The following is a 23,289-nucleotide window of genomic DNA, read 5'->3' as shown; positions in this document are numbered from 1 at the left end:
AGGGAAGTTGATAGGTGATCATGTTCTGAAGGTTGCTTTTTTTTACGAGGGAGTGAAATAAGTACGAATCTGAGTATGAGTAACTACACCTTACCATATACCTAATTGTCATTCTGTTTGGAGATGGAACCAGTAATTGGTTCCCAAAATGTACGAAACTTTCTATCTCATCATATATTATGTAAGTTTCAGTTTTAATAAGAGGTATTTTATGTTTTTAAGGAACGGTGGAATATTATGTTAGCTCCCTCTATTTAACTAGTCAACAAATTGAAACTTTTTTCGTGTATCTGGTGTGCAAATGGGTGGATTTACCTAATTTTTGGTTGCTGAATTCAGTAGAAAAATTAGTTTCTTTCTATCACGTCACATTTTCTACACGCACAGCACTAACACAAAGACAGTGCAATACGATATTGGTAAATATGAACCATTTTCAAATCAAGCATAACGTAATACTTAGAACCCCACTAAAGTTTTCTTGACAACATGAAAACTCTTATAAACCAACAAAATCACGTTTTAGCACACTCTAATCTACAGGTTAACGTCGGGAAATGCCATTACACTTTTCGCACAACTAAAAATACCTCTGCCATATAGTGACTCTTGAAAACTTCTTGCACCGCATATTACATCCAAATACTGAGTTTAACCACCATAATTCTGATTTATTATACACTATCCCTGAAAAAATGATATATTAACAATGTAAAAACATTTTAAAAAATCCGTATAAAATCTAAAATAGCCTATCTCAAAACTCTTTCGTGATACAGAAATTCCGAAGGCCATTTCGGATTCTACAACCAAATAATTGATATGATTTGTTATATTACGCACCAGATGCAAAATTGCTGTTAACCAGTGTTTTAAATTCAAATAACGTTTTGATCATGTGAACATTCGCGATTTAATCCTCATAGTTTTATTTCGAAGTCTTCACTTTCGGACGCAACATATAATGCTCGGAAATTATTATAATGAATATTTTGGGCCTGAATCAATTCAAGATAGAATTCTACAAATAGGAATTAAATTAGGGTTCCCAGACGTCCCGTAAAATACAGGATCGTCCCGTTTTTCGCTTGAGAAAAAAACGGAAAAGTTGCAATGTCTATTTTATATCACAAATTACAAACATCGCACTTCATCATTGCAGGTGACTGTAGATGGACTATCATGAAACAATATTATTGTGAGTTATTAATTTCTCAAGGCGAGTGATGGCAACACCAAACGTTTAGATGAAGTCTGGGTGGATGTTTTCAAAAGTACTGAAGGAGAACTCTCAAATTTGAAGAGGGTAGTGGAGTTGATTATGTGTATCCCTGGAACAAATGCGGGTGTCGAAAGATTATTTTCTCGCATGAATGCTCTATGGCAGTAGTGTCAGAGTTGTAAGCTCCGAAACCCGTTGTGGTGCTAGAGATTTCCAGTCGGAGCTTGAACTTGCTTATGTCTGTGGAAGCACCGGAGCACGCAACGAGTTATAGTGGAGCGCTCCGCTCCGTTTAGGCTGTGTCTGACAACGCTGCTCTATGGACTGATGATAAAAATGAATTGTCTGTAAAACCAATAAAATCAATGCTTGTTGTAAAATGATTCTTCAGTGAGGATTGTGTTGCTTTTCATGACATGATTCTTCAAAATAAACAATTGTTAAGTGAAAGTAATTCTTCAGAGAAATATTGCAAGGTCAAAGCGGATTGATTTATAAGAATATTGTCACGTGAGTAGAGTATTTTGTAACTATTTCTGTAATAACTTAGTAAAAGCAATTTGAAGGCAATTTACATAAAGAAGCTTAAACTTAATGCAAATATGCTTCCTAAGAATTTTGTTTACTATTTGTTTACTTACCCTTAGTTAGTAAAGTGTTTGTGTAGTAAACTTTACTACAATACACTTTGAAAGATTGGCATATTTGATGGACGCACATACTAAACTTACTTAGTGATAATCAGAGATCGGAAGTTTAGGCATTATGAATCATTAAAATAGGCAGGCAAAAAGACATCATAAATAGTTAAAATAGGCAGGCAAAAATACATTATAAATAGCTAAAATACGCAATAAAAGGCAATTACAAAAATCTTGCACTAGACCCACAACCTTGCATTTCCATAAAGGGATTTCGGCAGCAAGAAAAACTTTACATAAGTCGAATGCACGTTGAGATTTTCGACTCGATGTTGCAATTACTGTTGGAAGCAAAGAAATATTCCCGGTAGCCTTGAAAAGTGCATTTTTGTGTTTGGTTGTACTGATATGTTGCAATATGCAATATTTAGCTAGCTACAACAACGTCGCAATGAAAATTGAAAAAAATAAAATAAATAAATAAAATAAAAAATAACGGTAGACCCGCACTCATTGTTGCCTTGTCAAATAAACACAAGCGATAATTAAAACGCTTACTGTTATACATTTTTGCACGGCAGCACTCACTGTTGCAAAGAGGATATGAACTGACTGAAAGACAATAATATACATTCGTTGAAGTCACTTTCATTCTAGCGGTTATAGAAATAAATTAAAATACACCTGTAGGCAATTTTTAATAATAAATTAATAAATAATAGATAAATAATAAAATAAAGGCAAAAAGCATTTATTTTGTAAATTAGGCTTTTATATTTTTAAAAAGATAGAAAAGGGAACATAAAACTGTGGCGTTTCAATCACAAAGGTATAATCCGTACAGATTTACTTTCAAAATGAATATAGATTCAACACATTTAAAAAGGCATTCTGCCAAAGTTCCGGTCTCTGGTGATAACTGATAAGTGTCCCGTATTTTTTTTTCAATATGTCTGGGAACCCTAACCTAAATACTTTTTTAAAATTGTTCGCAACAGAGTAATTTGTGTTTTCAGCAATAGTTTGCCATTATAAAATAAAAATTAAGTTTCCATTACAGCCGACAGGTTTATGTACTAGCTCATATTTTCCCTTAATGAATATGATAATGATGATGATGTTGACGACATGTCAGAACAGTGTTTGTCTACCGCAAATTACATATCGCTACCTTGAACCTCGTCTCTAACAATATAATGCAGAAGAAGACTGACTTTTTCTAAATGGTAAAAAATGCCAGCGCGTGCAATAATATTTGAATTTTTTTGAGAAAGTATTTAAATGAATCAGCGCAGACATTAACAAGCCGTCAGCTGAAAGGGCTTCTTGTTGTGGTGTGAAGGTGAAGAAATGTGAATCGAAGCACAATCGATGGACGCGTCTAGACGAGTGGCACATTACATCTACTTCACGTGCTAGCCTTGACCTTTACTGCACATAGCAAATAGGTGTAATACCACACGTGTGCTGACGAAGAGATAACGCTTCTGTGGACTGTGTACTGTACGGAATTAATCTGCTATCTGAACAGATGAGCGTCGTTGTGTAATTCAAGAGCTACCACGTTAATCAGAAAGTGATACTGATTGATTTAAACGTTTCATGAGACTGTGATTATTCAATTTATAAACATACAATCTCTGGAAAAAAAAATCGTATTGCAATTTCATTTTTATAATTACGAAACTGAAGTAAATAATATTTTTTTTAGTCATTGTTGTCTTCAAAAAGAAATAATTAGGCCTAATTATTAATAGAAATATTAATGACTGAAATGTTAATCAAGAGTTACCTAATACACATACATAGATTAAAAATATCAAATAAATAAAAAAATTAACATTGCAACATAACACATGATTGAAAATAATCATTACTATTTGGTAATAATGTTTAAACTTATAGGTGTAGTTTATTTTATAAACGTACTATCTGTGGAAAAAAATCGTATTGCAATTTTATTGTTACAGTTACGGAGCTGAAGTAATAGATAATATTTTTGAGAAATAATTTTCTTCAAAAAATTCGTATTGCAGTTTATTTTTTATAGTTACGGAGCTGAAGTAGATAATACCTTTTTTTTTAGAAATAATGTCTTCAAAAGTAAATAATTGTTTTGTAAACGTATAGGTATGATGTATTTTGTAAACATATAATCGGTGAAAAAAAAAAAAATATCGTATTGAAATTTAATTTTTGTAGTTACGGAGCTGAAGTAGATAATATTTTTAAGAAATAATTGTTTTCAAAAGTAAATAATAAAATTGTTTTAATATTTTGTAAACGTATAGGTATAATTTATTTTGTAAACATGTAACCTGTGAAAAGAAAATTGTATTGAAATTTAATTTTTGTAGTTACGGAGCTGAAGTAGATAATATTTTTGAGATATAATTGTCTTAAAATATTCGTTTTGTAGTTTAATTTTTATAGTTACGGAGTTGAAGTAGATAACATTTTTAAGAAATAATTGACTTCAAAAGTAAATAGTTGTTTTAGTATTTTGTAAACTTATAGATGTGATTTATTTTGCAAACATATCATCTGTGAAAAATATTCGTATTGCAATTTCAGAGCTGAAGTAGATAATTTTTTGAGGTATAATTGTCTTAAAAAAATTCATATTGCAGTTTAATTTTTATAGTTACGGATCTGAAGTAGACAATATTTTTAAGAAATAATTGTCTTCAAAAGTAAATAATTGTTTTGATACTTTGTAAACTTATAGGTATGATTTATTTTGCAAACATATAATCTGTGAAAAAATTCGTATTGCGATTTCATTGTTATAGTTACAGAGCTGAAGTACGTAGATAATATTTTTGAGACAGGCCCTATAATTTTCTTCAAAAAAACTTGTATTGCAGTTTAATTTTTATAGCTACGGCGCTGAAGTAGATAATATTTTTGATTGTCTTAAAATAATTCGTATTGTAGCTTAATTTTTATAGTTACGGAGCTGATAGATAATATTTTTAAGAAATAATTGTCTTCAAAAGTAAATAATTGTTTTAATATTTTGTAAACATATAGGTATGATTTATTTTGTAAACATATAGTCTGTGTAAAAAAATTCGAAGACATGACAATATTATATTTGTAACTGTGGATTGTCGATCATTATTCATATTACACCAATAATATTAAAGCACGATTATTAGCAGATTAAGTACCGAAATAAATTACTTTTATTTACAATTGTTAGTAAAGTGAGTCATTGTTTCAAATATTTAAATTTCATAGACATTGCATTACAATTAATTAGGAAATTGCAAATAAACAAGAAATATTGCTTTAAAATGACAAAAAAGGCATTTATTAGTAAGAAACACCTTAAAAGGCAAAATAGGCAAAATAAAAATTCGCCCTATCGCTTTGATTTACTCCAAATCACGTTTATACATATGAAAATAATGATTTACTTCCACCCAGTAAAAAAAGCATTTTGCCAAAACATTCGGGCTCTACTGATCAGCGTTCATGCATTTAGGGGTCCATTTAGCAGATAGTTTTCCTATATTCAAATGACGATGAACGATATAAAAGACACGATTGTAGGAAAGATTCAAACTCTCTGATATACGTTTAAGTAAGTAAGTAAATAAATAAATTTAGACTATACGTTTTTATTGGGGTCTGAAGGAAAAAAATACATATGTGAGAAAAACGTAGGGTCTATAGGGTAAAGGTTAATAATATTGTGATACGAGTAATATTGTGATAGTTATTTTTGATAATTTATTACAATTTTACTGAGCGAGAGAAAGACGGGTTTTGTGCAGAAACTTGTCCTTAAACATTCCCTTAATACGTTGACGCAAAAACCGATCTTTCTCTCCTCAGTGAAATTGTAGGCCTAATAAATTCTCAAAAGGAACTATCACAATATTACCCATATCACAATATCACCAACTCTTACTCTAACTGAAATAAAATTTAGTAACATCTGAAATAGGATTTGAAGACTATACAGGAAGAACGAGTTAAATCAATTTAATAAAATTTTCGGGACAAGCATGGATAGCTTCGAATTCCCACGAATTCCAAAGCGGGCCGCATGTTTACAACGAACATGTGCTGTATTTTCGATTCTTATATTTCCACGGCAAATCTGATTTTAAGAAAAATTGATTTAGAACGTAGGCCTATAAATGATATTTCGTATTCTGCAAATGTTTAAATTACGATCGTGTAAGTGTAAAAAAAGAGAAAGAACGAAAAATGTGTAGTGTGTAAGTAGTAGGCTACCTAAAATAAATTAACATGATATGTACTTATATGGATTTTGTGGGAGCTCAGAAAAAAAAAACGAATAAGTGTGAAAAACTCATAAATGCGAAACTTATACTGTAATATAAAGGCCTGCAATCTACCCGTGGATTTCTCTCACCAACCGTTTAATTCATCCAACTTTAAATGCAAAGATTAGACTTTCGAAAGAATAGTTAAAATTTTGTTCGTTTTGCGAACTAATTCAACTATGAGTCAGTTGCCTGACCTAGTTGAAGAGGTGGATTCCAAACTGTCCTAAGTTCAAATGACAAGTTATGAGAAAAATTACAAAAACTGATCAAATAAATTTGACGCCCTTAGATCCGTTTGAAAATGCAAACACTAAGTCAAGATTAGGAGAGTTTATTTTATAAACTTACACAGTTATAATATAAGCTTGAAAAGGATAAATTAAAACGTGAATAAAGCAAGTGAAAATCTAAAAAAAAAAAGGACTTAGGGCACTTTGGAATCATCTCTTCAATTTACAGGACATACGTGTAGGCCTGTATAGGCTATGTACAGGACGACCCATATTTATGTCCAACTTTTCATTCGTTTATTACAAGTAAATGAATTAACATGACAGGATCAAAGTAGCATGAACTAAGAGTCCAGACATTAGGATTGCTTAAAATTCCACCAATATTAAAATTCGATGTAAGCACCAGCATTTGCTGCACATTTTTCCAGACGTGGCTGAACGTTCCGTACTGCTCTCACAAGCATTTCATTTGACACCCGGCCACACTCCTCTCGTCTGACCATAGAATGTGTCGCAAAAGGTTAGGTTCCTCTTGAATCCATGCTGGTAGAGAGTCCGCAAACCCATTCTGATATCACAGTCCTCACATGACAGAGCTTGCACAATGTGCGGCTTCCAAGGCCGCAAATTCATTTCCCTTAGCAACCGCTGCACGGACCCATAGGATAAACCAGATTCCCGCTGGTACTGTTGACTTCTCTGGAAGGCCTCAGTAGCCGCTGCTTTGGCCTCCTCTACGATCACTGTTTTTGGTCGGCCAGCACCCTTCTGATGCGTAACTGAGCCAGTGCGAATCAAGTTGGCGTGAAGTCTCTTGATGGTCTTGTAGTCCAGCGTCGCATTTCTTCCTTTCACCATTTTCCACCATCTCTGCATCATAATTGGGGATTGCCACACCTCCATTCGAGCAGCAATTCGTGTTCGATCGTACACAGTCTTGTGCCCATGGTTAATGTTTTAAGATTTACACTACATTTTTCTGATTACATTAAATGTTTCGGACTGTACTGAGAACACAATAAAGTAAAATAAAATGGCAGTTTCTTTTGTCCTTTGGTATGGAATGGGTTACTTAACCTGATTGGTTTTACGATGAAAGAGTAATGGAACGGAGAATATCTGCATGGATATATCATATGTACTTCGGTACATTAAAATAATATATACTAATTGGTTTTGCTACTACAGTGTAATAAAAAGTTGCATATAAATAAACTATAACTCGTCCTGTATATATAAATGTATAATATGCATTAAATCTTAACGAAATTGTACGAAAACAAAATTGGATGCAATTCCGTCCAATTAATAACTATGATCTTATCCTCATGCTCCAGAGTTGCTTATAAATTTATGATCTTAGCTTTTCTATGGTAGGCGTACATTGTTAGTTGAATTGCTAGTGAATCAAGATATTACACTATAAGTTATAAATTTGTGATCTTAGCTTTTCTATGGTACAGTGTTGGCTGAATTGCTAGTGAATCAAGATATTACACTATAGGTCTAAGTTCTAAATTTATGATCTTAGCTTTTCTATGGTACAGTGTTGACTGAATTGCTAGTGAATCAAGATATTACACTATAGGTCTAAGTTCTAAATTTATGATCTTAGCTTTTCTATGGTACAGTGTTGACTGAATTGCTAGTGAATCAAGATATATTACACTAGAAGTTATAAATTTATGATCTTAGCTTTTCTATGGTACAGTGTTGGCTGAATTGCTAGTGAATCAAGATATTACACTATAGGTCTAAGTTCTAAATTTATGATCTTAGCTTTTCTATGGTACAGTGTTGACTGAATTGCTAGTGAATCAAGATATTACACTATAGGTCTAAGTTCTAAATTTATGATCTTAGCTTTTCTATGGTACAGTGTTGGCTGAATTGCTAGTGAATCAAGATATTACGCTATAAGTTACAAGGGGTAAATTGGAATGAATAAAAACGGAAGTGACGTAACTTCTTTGGGTTGGTCCAACTGTCTTAAGTCATTTATATACTATCCCTACATTCACTACCATTACGTCAGCCACAAAATGTAAAAGGTTAGTCAGTGCCATTTAATATCCCTGGTGTGACCACGGATTTGACGGCAGAAGTAAATTCATCTACAAAGGAACGCTGAAAGCAAGTCGTATTAAACAATAAGTGAGATTCTTGAACAGTTGAAAACTTCGAATTAATCGAATGAATACTAGTAATAGTAAAAATTTTCAACGTTCATGTAGTTTTCTTTTATACTAATCATTGTCTTTTTCGTCCTTATTTTTTAAATAGGCTATATAATGAAGTTCAATTCTTTTACTTAGTCTATAGAATATCTAAAATTTGTAACTATGTTTTCTAAGTTTTCGTTCTTCATTTGGTTCAAATTTGCTTATCCCCTCACTGTTTTTAGGTTTATGATTTCTTCAGCTTACATTTATCTTTGTTATTTCCTTTACTACCCATATAAAGTACTGAAAACCCCTTAATGATATTTTATAAATGTATCACTTCTTAACCTTATTTTAAGACTTGCGTTACTGTATTGTGCAAATTTTGATATTTATTTTAATTCATAGGCATGCAAGTAAATCCCGAAAAAATGAAGCATATAATTATGTCTCATGATCAGAACATAGTAGACCCTACGAAATGGAAATATGAAAATATATTGGAAATTTATCTTTTTAAAAGGTGGAAAAATTCAAATATCTTGGGCAACAGTAACAAATATGAATGATACTGAAGAGGAAATTAAACTCATAATAAATATGGGAAATGCCTACTATTATTCGGTTGAGAAGCTTTTGTCATCCAGTCTGCTTTCAAAAAACTTAAAGTTGGAATTTATTAAACAGTTATATTACCGGTTGTTCTGTATGGTTGTGAAACTTGTACTCTCACTTTGAGAGAGGAACAGAGGTTAAGGGTATTCGAGAACAAGGTGCTTAGAAAATTATTTGGGGTTAAGAGGGATGAAGTTACAGGAAATGGAGAAAGTTACACAACGCAGAACTGCACGCATTTTATTCTTTATCTAACATAATTAGCAGACTTCGAGACTTCGGACCCAATAGAGCAGTTCAGTGGGAAATCCGCATAACGGCGTACTGAGTATCATCTTTTACAATATCCACCTCGCGTCAATGGAATTCCTTGTCACAAAGTATTAGGGGCTGCAAGACAATAAACACCTTTAAGAACAGCTTAAAAGATAACCTTATTAGCATTTCACTCCAATCATACTGATTTAAACTATCACTGACTACATTGTTACTTTTTTCTTTAGACATCATCCTGATTGTGCTGTATTTTAATTGTCTCGTAATAATCTCTTTCTATTATCTAATATTATTTGAAATATATTAACATTCCATGTATTTTAGTTTAATTCTGCTACACAGTTTATTTCAGTGTTTAATTAATAGTTCATAGTATTTTGTTGTCTAATTCGTGAATAACTCTTGTATACATGTAACTCTCATCTAAATCAAATTGTTGGATTCTTTGTAAGTTCATGCATATGTATATACACTTTTTGCTGGTTGAGTGGAAGAGAAGGCCTTACGGCCTTAACTCTGCCAGCTAAAATAAATCATTATTATTATTATTATTATTATTATTATTATTATAGTGGTAAAGCCTACAGTGGGTGGGGGTACTGTAGAATGGATCCCAACAAATAAGCAAAGGAAAACGCTCTGGATTTGAAATTCTGACGAATAATTTGGTTTTCATACAAACTGTGTCTGAAACTATTACACGGTTAGAAAAGTCAGAGCAAAAGATGCCGGAATCCCTCAAATTAATTTAGAAAATGGTGCAGAGAATTAATGAAATGAGGCATCAAGTACACCGGTTACTGAACGTGTAAAACAGAAGTGGAAATCAATTTTATGTGAAAATAACGGATATGGAACATTGTGTAACATAAACAGCAAATTAGTGGACATAGAGTCACTCGAGAATAAAGGACTGTCTCTTAGAGACTGCAATGATGTTAGGTTTTTTCGTTTTGCTCCTATCACGTCATGCGACGTAGAGCGCAGCTTTCTACAGTACAAACTTTGGCAGATAACCGAAAAAGATTTACGTTTGAGACACTGAGAATGTCTCTTGTAGTAGGTACATTGCAATTCAGTACTGTAACTGCACTTCCTAAAGACGACCAATAGGATAAATGAAGAAATTAAAATTGCTACATGTTTATTTCCATCATTAACACTGTGTATAATTAAACACAAATGCTTATAAAAGACAGGAGAATAAATGTTTTTCACATTCTTTTGACATTATCATTGTATAATGTATATTTACTCTCAGAATGTACATATGTGTGTGATTCCCCATACTACCGTATTTTACTCTAAATAGCAACATTGTTAACTCAACACATCTCTATTTACCTGCAGCGAGTCAATAACCTATAGTGCATGTACAGTAAACTTATTGTATCGGGTCCAAAGTCTCCAAGCCTGATAATTAGGAACATCAAATCCATTCGTTTGAGATGGGCAGGGCATAGGCCTAGTAGCACGTAACTTATGGGTGAATCAACAACATAGCTTACAGTATGTTAGTTGGAATAATCTGAGAAGAAAAAAAACGTTTGGGAAGGCAGAGACGTAGATGGGAGGATAATATTAAAATGGATTTTAAAGAAGTGGGATGTGATGGTAGGGACTAGATTAATCTTGCTCAGGATAGGGACCGATAGCGGGCTTATGTGAAGGCGACAATGAACCTCCGGTTCTTTAAGTGCTATTTGAAAATAAGTAAGTACGTAAGTCTCCAAAGTGTAATTTTTCTTACATGTTAAGCGCATTAAATCAGCGGTAGTATTTTCATGTAAGATGTGGGCTGAAATAGGGTCTAAGGTAGGGCTACGTATTTCTGTAAAATTGAATTTAAGTATAACGGCAATGGGATAGGCCTACTTGACAAATTGAAATTGTGTGGAAACTGCTGATGTGCCAGAACGTGACTAGGATGGATATGACGTAGCAGAACATGAGATCATTACTGTTCTGATTCACCATGCTCATGCTTCCCTTTTGTTCTGCCCACAGGAATCCCTGCCAGCTGAGCTCATCAACCCTATATCAACCATGGTGAGTACTTGAACCAAGTACCCTACTTTGAACTTTAGACAAAACTTCTTGAACTTTGTTATGTTTCTGTATTAAACTAGCTATTATACATTTGTGCATCTCTCGTACCGTACAAAGTACGTTCTGAAAATAATCCGCTTTCAAATTCAGATAATGGTACAGTACAATTTTTAATGTCGTCACGCTTTCATTCTGCTTGCTGGATTCCTTCAATCTGGTATAAAATTAAATAGCGATCTTTTCCGAGAACAGATTGAAATTGTGGTGTTCACCACACCGTTTTGAAATTCCGAGGTTAATCCTTAAATTGACAAAGTATCCTATAGTATACAACAGATTAATAGACTATATGCTATAATTTTAATAGAACAATAGAAAAAAATTGGTCCTCTTTAAGATACGACACGCGGTAGAACATCTACACCGTAGTCGTGGTACAACCACTGAAGATGGGGAAGCATAGCCTCCGAAACATGTATGGTTTCTAACCAGTTTTATTATTTTATTTATTTTATCAATAAATAGTGTTCAGACAACTGTAATAATTATCTCCAATATTTTTAATCTTCACTCATGAACACTGTTGTATTTTGACCTTTTAAGTATTTAATCATGGTTAGGCCTACTAGTGAAGAAGAAAACCTGGTCAACCAGTACCACGATATGCGCCTTCAGATAGAATTGTTAAACAAGAAAATTTGGTTTAACAAAACATGTCTTAAAGAGGATTTAGAGTCCTTTTTAAGATACGACACGCGGTAGAACATCTACACCATAGTCGTAGTACAACCACTGAAGATGGGGGAGCATAGCCCCCGAAACATGTATGGTTTCTAACCAGTTTTATTATTTTATTTATTTTATCAATAAATAGTGTTCAGACAACTGTAATAATTATCTCCAATATTTTTAATCAGAACAATTCCACGGACCACCTTACTCTTGTTCCCTTCGAAAGCAAATTTATCATTTATGTAGCATATTTTAATACCAGTATATTTATATTTTAAAATTGAATTAAGGTTCGGTACTTTGGTCCTCTGTTTTGAATTCGGGTGGTCCCTGGATGGATTACAGGTGCTGCGCCAGATGTGCAGGGAAAAGATGTTGATAAATGCCACGTATATAGTGCTTTAAATCCCTCTTTTGTTACTGAGGGTAGAGTGGGAAGTCGATAGACGGGTAGGGTAATAAATTTCATAAAATGTCTGTACTGGGAGAAAAAGTGAAATTCGATTACCACGTGTCGTTTCCAAACTCTGAGATTTTCAGCTATAGTGTGATATACAATTCGTTCGAATTTTATTTTTTTCTTTTGTCTTTTTTGAAGGACCACAAGGGCAGACCTCGAGGACCAAAGGTGGTCCGCGGACCATAGTTTGAGAAACGCTGATCTAAACGATAACAGATCCCTATATTAACAGGCTGCCACAAAGACAGACCATATTGTACAATAGGCAGTTGAAAGTATAAATAACGTACATCTGTTTAAGTTTAATGCAGTCACACAATGACAAGAAATGGTTGGATAAATAATTAGGTACTAATTTTTTTTGTCGATTTTCATTTGTGTAATTGTACATAACAATAAGAGAATATAGATACACGAACATAATTATACTATAGCTAAGACTATTAAGATCAAATGGATATTCTCATGACAAATTAGAGGTAATGTAAATACCACTAACAACACAGTCAGGTTCGAGGCACAGGAACAACAGCCCGCTGAAGTCCACGCAGAAAAATGCAGAATTTATGAGCCCACAGTTCCATTCTATTTGGAGAAATACCACCTCACCTCCATTGAAGTAGTTGAGCTAATGGTTGGCGCTAGGGGCACAATACCTCGCCTCTGTCACTTTCTGCAAGAAGTTCCAGCTGAACAACGACTTCATTCGTGATGTTTCTCTTACTGCTATCAGAGGATCACTTGCCATTTTAAAATACCACCTGTACTTTGTTTCCTAAAAAGGAAGAACTTTTGTTTGAACGTCTAATCCGTTTGTTTATTATGTTTAGGCCTGTTATATGTATGCTATTATCCTTTCTGTACTTAATTTCCCTTTTTTCTTCGTTCCCCACATTTCTCTTTTGTTTTCACTCTGTGTGTTATTCTCTGTCCAATGAGGCAGTCCCGTTATTGGGAAAGCTGAAAGAGTTTCTTTCTTATTATTCACAGAGTGATTTTAGGTTGTATTGTACAACAAATAAAATATGGACATTGCGATAGTTGTTTTCTTTACAGTCCGACAAGGTTTAATAAACTAGTGTGAGAAATAAAGTTTCGCCAATTTAAGGGTTAAGAAAGTATATGAGTTGTAGCCAGCGAATAGGGATTATAAAGAATGGACACTTCGCGTCGGTACCTTTGATGTAGCCGGACTGATTTCAATGACCTTCAAGCCAGCTAGAGCGTGAGATTCTGCCTTCTCCCTAGAGTTGGCGCTGACATCACACCAGCTAGCAGTCGACTCAACGGAAATATAACACATATAATTAATACATCTAGGTACATTATGTACTCAAATAAAATAAATTGGAACCATAAAATAATAAATCCGTCATTAGCTGTAATGTCTAGACTCTAGAGTTCCTTTATAATGAGAGTTGAGACGTTGGCCCCAACAACAATTAAAATATGTAATGATTTGATAGCACTTAAAATGGAAAAACAAAACTCTTACGAGAAGTAAAACCATATACCTATATTATATTATATACAAGTATTAAATGAATTTGATACTTAATTTTATGATGTATTATGTTATTTTATAATATAATTTATCATATCTGAAATATAAACAATTATTATTAGAACTAGTTCGTCACTGAGAAATAAGGAAAAGCTGTTAACTTGAATTTATTTGAAGCAAAGCGTTACTGGATTGTGCAATAAGGTAGGCGATGTTTGAATCCTGTGTCTCAGGTCTCAACTCTATTCTCAATTATTATCTTAGCCTATGCTCGATTACACTAACCTCTAGCGCTTGAAAGTAGAACTAAACGCTGGCGCACAGAGAAACAAAACACAGGCAAATTCGCTCAGTGTCCATTCTTTATAATCCCTATTCGCTGTTGTAACTTCCTGATTCCAGTGCCTCAGAAATATGGACACGGATACCTTTTAAGCGGTGCCTCACGTTAGAGCAGAGCTGCATAGGCCTATTCTCATATTTTCCGCAAATTTTAGAGACTTTTGTCACCGTAAAAATTGAAATTTCATTACTGCAAAAGATAATAATATTTACTTTTAAATCTGGCAACAGTGGAGTGGATCCACCGAAATACACGTCTGGATAACTTACTTCGGGATGATCAAGGTATCCCATATTATTTGCAGATGACACAAGTACAGTAATTACAGCCAATAACTCCAATACATTCCAATCTTCAACAGAGGAAATTTTCCTCAAAATATGTGATTCGTTCTCAGTCAATAAATTAGTATTAAATTGTAACAAAACTAACATAATACAATTTAAATCCTGTCCAAATTCAACCTCGCAAATTTCAAGAGCAATAATTAAGAATAAGTCCCTGATACAAACAACACCAACCAAATTTCTTGGCGTATACAAATCGATGTGTTAAATTAGAAAAATTATATTAAAGAAATTACACCTCAACTAAATTCAGCATATTTTGCTATTAAATCTATACAAGAGATAGTAAATATCAATACCTTAAAAACTTCCACTACTTTGCATACTTCCACACGGCAATGAGTTTTGGAATAATGTTCTGGGGAAATTCCACAAATAGTAACAGATATTTCTACTAAAAAAAGAGTAATTAGAATAATAGTAGGTGCTAAATCTAGGGAACCGTGTAGAACCATTTTCAAAAACTACAAATAATGCTCATGGCTTGTCAGTATATTTTTTTCATTTATAAACTTCCTCGTATGTAATCGTGAAAACTTTGCAACTAAATCAACAGTTCATAGCATAAATACGCGTCAAAAATGATTTTCACACTCCATCGGCAAGTCTATCGTCCTATCAAAAAGGAGTGCGTTAAATGACTGTAAATATTTTAATAGCCTCCTATGGATATAAAAAAATGAAACTCAAAATATAAGATTATTTAGGGGCAAATTAAAGAAGCACCTAATTTCTCACGCCTTCTATTCTGTAGATGAATTCATGGCATTCAACAACGTTTCATGAATATTTCTGTGTTTTATTAAATGTCTGTAGAATATTTCAACTAGATTGAGACTATAATTAAGACTTTATAGTAAGCCTACTATTAAGATCTTTTGTTTTTGTCTTTTTTTTTTTCGTTTGACATGTTCCATATTCTAGCTGTGAAGCGATGCATGAATACCATAGAATGTACGAGTAAATAAATACAATAAAATACAATATTACACGAGATCCATTTGGCAATGTCCAAAAATTTAGTGTCTATTTTCTTATTCTTATGTCCATTACATAAAAGTTCACCAAATTATGACCATAAATAGCTTATATGTCCAACTAATTAAGTGTCCGCTTTATTTTAGTCCGAAACACAAATTTTGTGTCCACTACATGAATGTCCAATTTATTGAGTTCATCTACAAATGTTATGTTCACTTAATCAATTAGCTACTTGTCTTCTTTTCTTCATTTTCATATAGGCTACCTTCAAAAGATAACTAATAGCTTTAAGATAAGTTGGGATGTTCCTGGTTGTCACATATGTATCTTGCATTACAAATATCTCTTTTTTCACATTTCCATTCTTCTGCCCATTTTGCTGTATGAGTTTGTACAATAGCAAAGGTTTTTCCTTTCTTCGACTGGATCAATTTAGCTTCATCCATGACTGGCACATGAAACAGGTATAAACTAGCCGTTTCCATATTCTCAGTTAACAATGGAACAACGCTGAGTGTAATGAAATTGGAACAAGGATGAAAATACTGTTTTAATTTGTACAAATTTTCCTGGTGGAGTGTCTTATGGTCTTAACTCTAATTTATTACACATATGCACTACCATGACTACACTACGCTAGACATAATATCAACTTACTTACTTACCTGCTTACTTACTCACTTACTCACTTACTTACTTACTTACTTACTTACTTACTTACTTACTTACTTACTTACTGGCTTTTAAGGAACCCGGAGGTACATTGCCGCCCTCACATAAGTCCGCCACTGGTCCCTATCCTGAGCAACATTAATCCAGTCTCTATCATCATATCCCACCTCCTTCAAATCCATTTTAATATTATCTTCCCATCTACGTCTCGGCCTCCCCAAAGGTCTTTTTCCCGCCGGCCTCCCAACTAACACTCTATATGCATTTCTGGAATCGCTCATACGTGCTACATGCCCTGCCCATCTCAAACGTCTGGATTTAATGTTCCTAATTATGTCAGGTGAAGAATACAATGCCTGCAGTTCTGTGTTGTGTAACTTTCTCCATTCTCCTGTAACTTCATCCCTCTTAGCCCCAAATATTTTCCTAAGCACCTTATTCTCAAAGACCCTTAACCTATTTTCCTCCCTCAAAGTGAGAGTCCAAGTTTCACAACCATACAGAACAACCGGTAATATAATTGTTTTATAAATTCCAACTTTCAGATTTTTTGACAGCAGACTGGATAATAAAAGCTTCTCAACTGAATAATAACAGGCATTTCCCATATTTATTCTGTGTTTAATTTCCTCCCGAGTATCATTTATATTTGTTACTGTTGCTCCCAGGTATTTGAATTTTTCCATCTCTTCAAAGGATAAATTTCAAATTTCTATATTTCCATTTCGTACAATATTCTCGTTACGAGACATAATCATATACACTGTCTTTTCAGGATTTACTTCCAAACCTATCTCTTTACTTGCTTCAAGTAAAATTCCCGTATTTTCCCTAATCATTTGTGCATTTTCTCCTAACATATTCACGTCATCCACATAGACAAGCAGCTGATGTAACCCGTTCAATTTCAAACCCTCTGTGTTATCCTGGACTTTCCTAATGGCATACTCTAGAGCGAAGTTAAAAAGTAAAGGTGATAGTGCATCTCCTTGCTTTAGCCCACAGTGAATTGGAAACGCATCTGACAGAAACTGACCTATACGAACCCTGCTGTACGTTTCACTGAGATCCATTTTAATTAATCGAATTAGTTAAACATAATATAAAAGTAGACATAAATAAAAATGAACATAAATGTGTGTGGACATAGCTCATATGGACTTAAAAAAGTGGACATAAATAAATGTAGGCTATGGACAAAGATTACATGGACATAGTATTAATGGACGTATCTCCTGGAAGCATCACATCGTCCAGAAGTCAAGACATTCGCTATAACGAACGAATTCTGGAATATGTTCTATTTTGCACCCCGTACAGTAGGCCTAGATGTAGGCTACGTCGGCGAAAACTATGGAATAGTGTGATATTTTAATCAAAATCTCCCGCTGTTTCTCTATCAGAGACCTTCACGATCGCTAGCATGGTTTGGTTCATTGTAGTGCCACGGTTAAGAATGCATGAAGCCCTACTTGAACGCCTTGATGAGATTCCTTGTCACCAGGGACGGCGTGACCTTTAAATGTGTTGATTTATGCAGTGTGGGCCGGGTATGAGTAATCAGAATGGGAAATAGCGACGCTTTGGTGTCTAACGCAACACATTAGGTCCTTCTTGGTGCCCTGCTTCACTCGCATCGACAGGCATCGATCATAGTGCGTTCAGTTCAGCACTATCTATACTAATAATAAATCTGTAGCCGAAATTTTTCTGGTATTTTAGATTTTCCAAAAATAATTGGTCCTAACATATATAATTAACCACCCTGAAACCGAAAATCGCTTTTTTGAAATTTTTGTTTGTATGTCTGTCTGTCTGTTTGTTACCTTTTCACGCGATAATGGCTGAACGGATTTCGATGAAAATTGGAATATAAATTAAGTTCGTTGTACCTTAGATTTTAGGCTATATGGCATTCAAAATACATTATTTAAAAGGGGGGTTATAAGGAGGCCTGAATTAAATAAATCGAAATATCTCGCTTATTATTGATTTTTGTAAAAAATGTTACATAATAAAAGTTTCTTTGAAAATAATTTTCGATAAGTTTTATCCTACACAAAATTTTGATAGGACTGATATTTAATGAGATAAATGAGTTTTAAAATTAAAATGACTGCCATCTGAGGCCGTGTAATGAATTAAAAAACAAATGACTTCGTCTATAAGGGGCCTTGGACAGCAACAATCGAAAGCTATGAAAGATAGCCTACAGAGAATGTTTCTGTGTTTGTATGAAGTAATATCGGAAGCTAAATTAACCGATTTGTATAATTATTATTTCACCATTGGAAAGTGTAGTTTCTCTAGATGGACATAATGCTATAATGTTATTACAGTAACTTCTGATATAATAGGCTATAAAATAATATAATATAATATAATATAATATAATATAATATAATAGACCTATAATATAATATAATATAATATAATATAATATAATATAATATAATATAATATAATATAATATAATATAATATAATATAATACAGTACAGTACAGTAAAAAGGGTAAAGGTATCCCCGTAACATGCCATGAAGGCACTTGGGGGGCATGGACGTAGAGCCCCATGCTTTCCATGACCTCGGCACTAGACTGAGGTGGTGTGGTCGGCACCACGCTCTGACCGCCTTTTACCCCCGGGAAAGACCCGGTACTCAATTTTATAGGAGGCTGAGTGAACCTCGGGGCCGTTCTGGAAGTTTGGCAACGAGAAAAAATCCTGTCACCACCTGGGATCGAACCCCGGACCTTCCAGTCAGTACAGTACAATACAATACAATACAATATAATATAATATGTAATATTATATAATATAATTTAAGTTATTTGAAGGGTTCAGAACCATAGTGGGCCAAGCGGCATTTACTGAATACGTAGAAAACAAGGGTTAAAATTAAGTTATTACCATAATTCAATGGAAACCTATAACAAGTAAAATAAAATATACACATTAAATCTAAATGATGTCAATCTTCATTAAACTATGGTTGCATGTAATAAAAATTAGAAACATGTTAAAGAAATTGTCATTGCACCAAATGAGTGTCTCTGGACCAAAATGATAGCATTTTTAATTATTTGGATGCAATTTAAATTAAGTAACATATTAAACGATTTATCCTTCTATCAAACACGAATGTTCCCTGGATCAAATGTCCTATTTTAATTATGTAATTACTTTATATTTATTTCTAACGGGTGCAGCGGAGCGCACGGGTACGGCTAGTTATAAATAATCACTTTAATTATTATTATTATTTTATCAAATCACAGTCTCAAATCAAAGTTCTCAGAATTGTTATCTAGTTAACTACAGATCAAAAGTAAAAGAAAGATTGCAAATAGACTAGTAAGGAAAATTAATCTTCACAGACTGCTTGACCATTTAATCTTAGATCAGAGGTTAAATTGATCCTTGTTCTAGCTGAACTTGGAATTTTGTGTTGTATAAAGTATAATCTGAGATTAATTTGTCTCAAACTAAAGTCAACTTTTACTGAAGAAATTTCTCCGATTAAGTTAGATGATCCAAGTTCAGTTATTTCTTTTCTCTTTGAAATATACGAGTGGCAGACTGTGCAAATACAATAACCATTGTTATTAATATTAATAGATATGGTAGTTACACTTATATATATTTTTTTCAATTTCTTGCCTTAATACACAAACAATTTTATATCTTATAAGGCTCTATCGTGTTCAGCAGTATCAAATAACATAACCTATAATTATATTATGTTTATAACAACCATTAATTATTAATGGATATGATAGGTACATTCATAAATGTTCAATTAACTGTATTACTAAACGAAAATTGTCGTTTTATAAAGCTTTATTATGTTTAGCAGTATCAAACACCATAACATGATAACAACTTGGAGAACAGTCAACCTTCTCCTTATTGTCCGCCATTATTTATGTTGCAAAAAAAACAGTGTCTCCAACAGAGTGTAATACGGAAAGTCGTGAAAAAGTAGTTGTAAAGTCGCTAGATTTCTCATTATCAACAAAGAAAGATTAAATTTTGTCACTATGGGGTGCTAAAAAGGTCACTAAATCCCTATTTAAGCAATATAAAAGTTAAAAGAAATTGTTGTTGAAAAAGAGTTAAAATCGCTAGATTGCAACACTGAACAAACCTGTATAACATGGTCCGCGCATCACGTATTTCACCTGTTTATGCGATGTTGCCAAATCCTTTTCACGTGAACTTAGATTGCATTTGAACCAAGGTAATTTGATCGCAGAAAAGTTTTATACAATAGAAGAAGTGTCTGAACTCGGTTCACTTTTCGATCTTCGATCAAAGTTGATCTTTAGTCAGGGAGTTTTATACAATTGGGCCTTAAGAGACTAGAGTAATTCATTTTATTTAGTATTCTGCCCAAGGCCAGGTCTTTCTCTGCAAACCCAGCTTTCTCCAGTCTTTTGTATTTTCTGCTTTTCTCTTTGTTTCCTCATATGATCCATACATCTTAACGTCGTCTATCATCTGATATCTTCTTCTACCCCGAACTCCTCTCCTGTTCACTATTCCTCCAAATGCATCCTTCAGTAGGCAGATTCTTCTCAGACAGTGACCCAACCAATTCCTTTTCCTCTTCCCGATCAATTTTAACATCATTCTTTCTTCACCCACTCTTTCCAACACAGCTTCGTTTCTTATTCTGTCTGTCCACTTCACATGTTTAATTTTCCTCCATATACACATTTCAAATGCTTCTATTTGCTTCTCTTCACTTCGTCGTAATGTTCATGTTTCTGCGCCACACAATGCCATACTCCATACAAAGCACTTCACTAGTCTCTTTCTTAGTTCTTTTTCCAGAGGTCCGCAGAAGACGCTCCTTTTTTTTTTATTAAAAGCTTCCTTTTGACTTCCTGGCACTAACTCAACTAGAGTAATAAAATAAGTTAATGTTAATAGAATTTGTGATTTATTCCTATACAGGGACATCATTTTATTTTTACTAACATTTCTAATATTAACCTGGCTATACCTTTGAATTAACGGATGAGAACCGAAAACACCTTGCTACCCCCTTCCACGACTAGAGTTCGATAACAGGTACTTGGCGTAAAATACAAACAAATCACTTTGCTAGGTATAGGAGGGAAGAAAAGTAGTTAATCCATTTCCGTGAAGTAAGAAATATCGCGATTTTGAGTTTGATCATTTTCATTTTACTATATTAACAATAAGTGTTTTTACTCACGAATTGAGTTATCCATTCGGACGTATACATTATGCAGTGTATATTATACTGTCTACAGCACATTAGCGTACAATATAGAGAATGAAGTTAAATTGAAAAATAATCAGAATATGGATATTTAATCACATTTTTTAAAATGGTGGCCGTTCATTTAGATACAGGCTTCAGTTCTTTTGTGCATATTATCGCACTGTAGACTATTGTACCTATTTCCAATTACCAGTTTCATCCTTCGTACTAATAACCCATGTTGAAATAATTCTGTACCTACTCTATAAAAGAGTAGGCCTGCCTTACGTACTGTAAATTCAATCTTCATTTCCTGCCCGATCCGAAAAATAAAATTACTCAGACATCCTATATCTACTGTCACATGACAGTTAATTACTTAACGTGGCCCTTTTATTTAAATTATTTTAAACAGGTGTTTAATATTACATAGACGTCCAATTCCTAACAGAAATTAATGTTTTCAGAAAAGAGCTAAGACAGCCCAGTCACTATCCTTTACAGAAGGGCGAGCAGAAGCGGGTGGGGGGAAACCGGGATGCGACGTAAGCAAACTGACTACAGTACCTGTGCGAAAATATGATTCAATATTGGAAGCTCTTTCGTCACTGGAAAACGCGAACATATTTCTGGAATGTACTATACTCACTAAAGTACTGTGTGTAGAACGGTTGGAAGTTAACTAGTAGAGAGGGTGGGAGTGAAGTACATTCAAAAACTCAGGTACAATAAAAATTGGAGTAAAAATAAAATGATGTCCCTGTATATTCTGCTTAATAAAATTTTATTTTTGTTCTCAAATGTTAGCGTGTGATATCTTGGAATTGTGTCTAGATTAGAAAGTTTCGTATGTCAAAATAAAAACCGGTACAGCTGTTTAACATTCTTAATTCTTTAAACTTCATTGCCAGATCTCTTTTAGTGTTAAGAAAAGAAAAATTCTATCCGTGTGTTGAAACTGACAGAAAGCAATAAAGTTCAGACATGAGACTTGTTTGGAAACTAGACTAACAAGTGAATGTGTAGCTTTTTTCGAGATTAAGAACATGAACGCAGCTTGTTTTGGGAAGAGGTCCGTCTGTAATTTCATGAATATCTCCTCCTCTCCCGTTAAGGCGAAATTGCGGGCATTAAAGTGGTGAATGCTACTCTTTCAGGAGCTCCAAGCACCCAATTTGTTAGCCTACTATAAACGCCCGCACGTTTGGCAGTATGTAGCGCACATAGGCCTGCACATGTTTGTTATGCTGCTTTGCAGGTTCCCCTCACATCCACAAAAGAAATTCTGACGGACGGTTCAAAATAGTAGGTCCTGTAGTCGGAACCTTTTCATCCTGTTTGGACATCAAAGGAGAACTCCATAAAAGCGCCACATGTATTCAACTTGAATACGTGTAGAGCCCAGAGTCGAACAGGGAGTTCTCAAACAAACTTCATATAATGTTGTATGACATAAACTTACACGTATCGTTAAACGAATAAGAGCTAAGGATTTCCACGCGGGAGACTTGTCT

General features: G+C 33.7%; 1 protein-coding gene across 19 annotated transcripts in view; it reads left to right on the top strand.

The window, feature by feature from the left end:
• The window catches only part of LOC138701967 (uncharacterized), a 1,800,590-nt gene that overhangs the window by 994,952 nt on the left and 782,349 nt on the right, over positions 1–23,289 (top strand). For all 19 annotated transcript variants that reach the window (XR_011332758.1, XR_011332755.1, XR_011332753.1 and 16 more), the window contains one exon: positions 11,461–11,502. The gene's annotated coding sequence lies outside the window, so the exon portion shown is untranslated. The remainder of the gene's footprint in view (positions 1–11,460; positions 11,503–23,289) is intronic.

Source organism: Periplaneta americana, chromosome 6 (genome assembly GCF_040183065.1).
Source record: "Periplaneta americana isolate PAMFEO1 chromosome 6, P.americana_PAMFEO1_priV1, whole genome shotgun sequence".
Lineage (NCBI taxonomy): Eukaryota > Metazoa > Arthropoda > Insecta > Blattodea > Blattidae > Periplaneta > Periplaneta americana.
The sequence above is the reverse complement of the archived record's forward strand: the minus strand, read 5'-3'. Positions and strand labels throughout refer to the sequence as shown.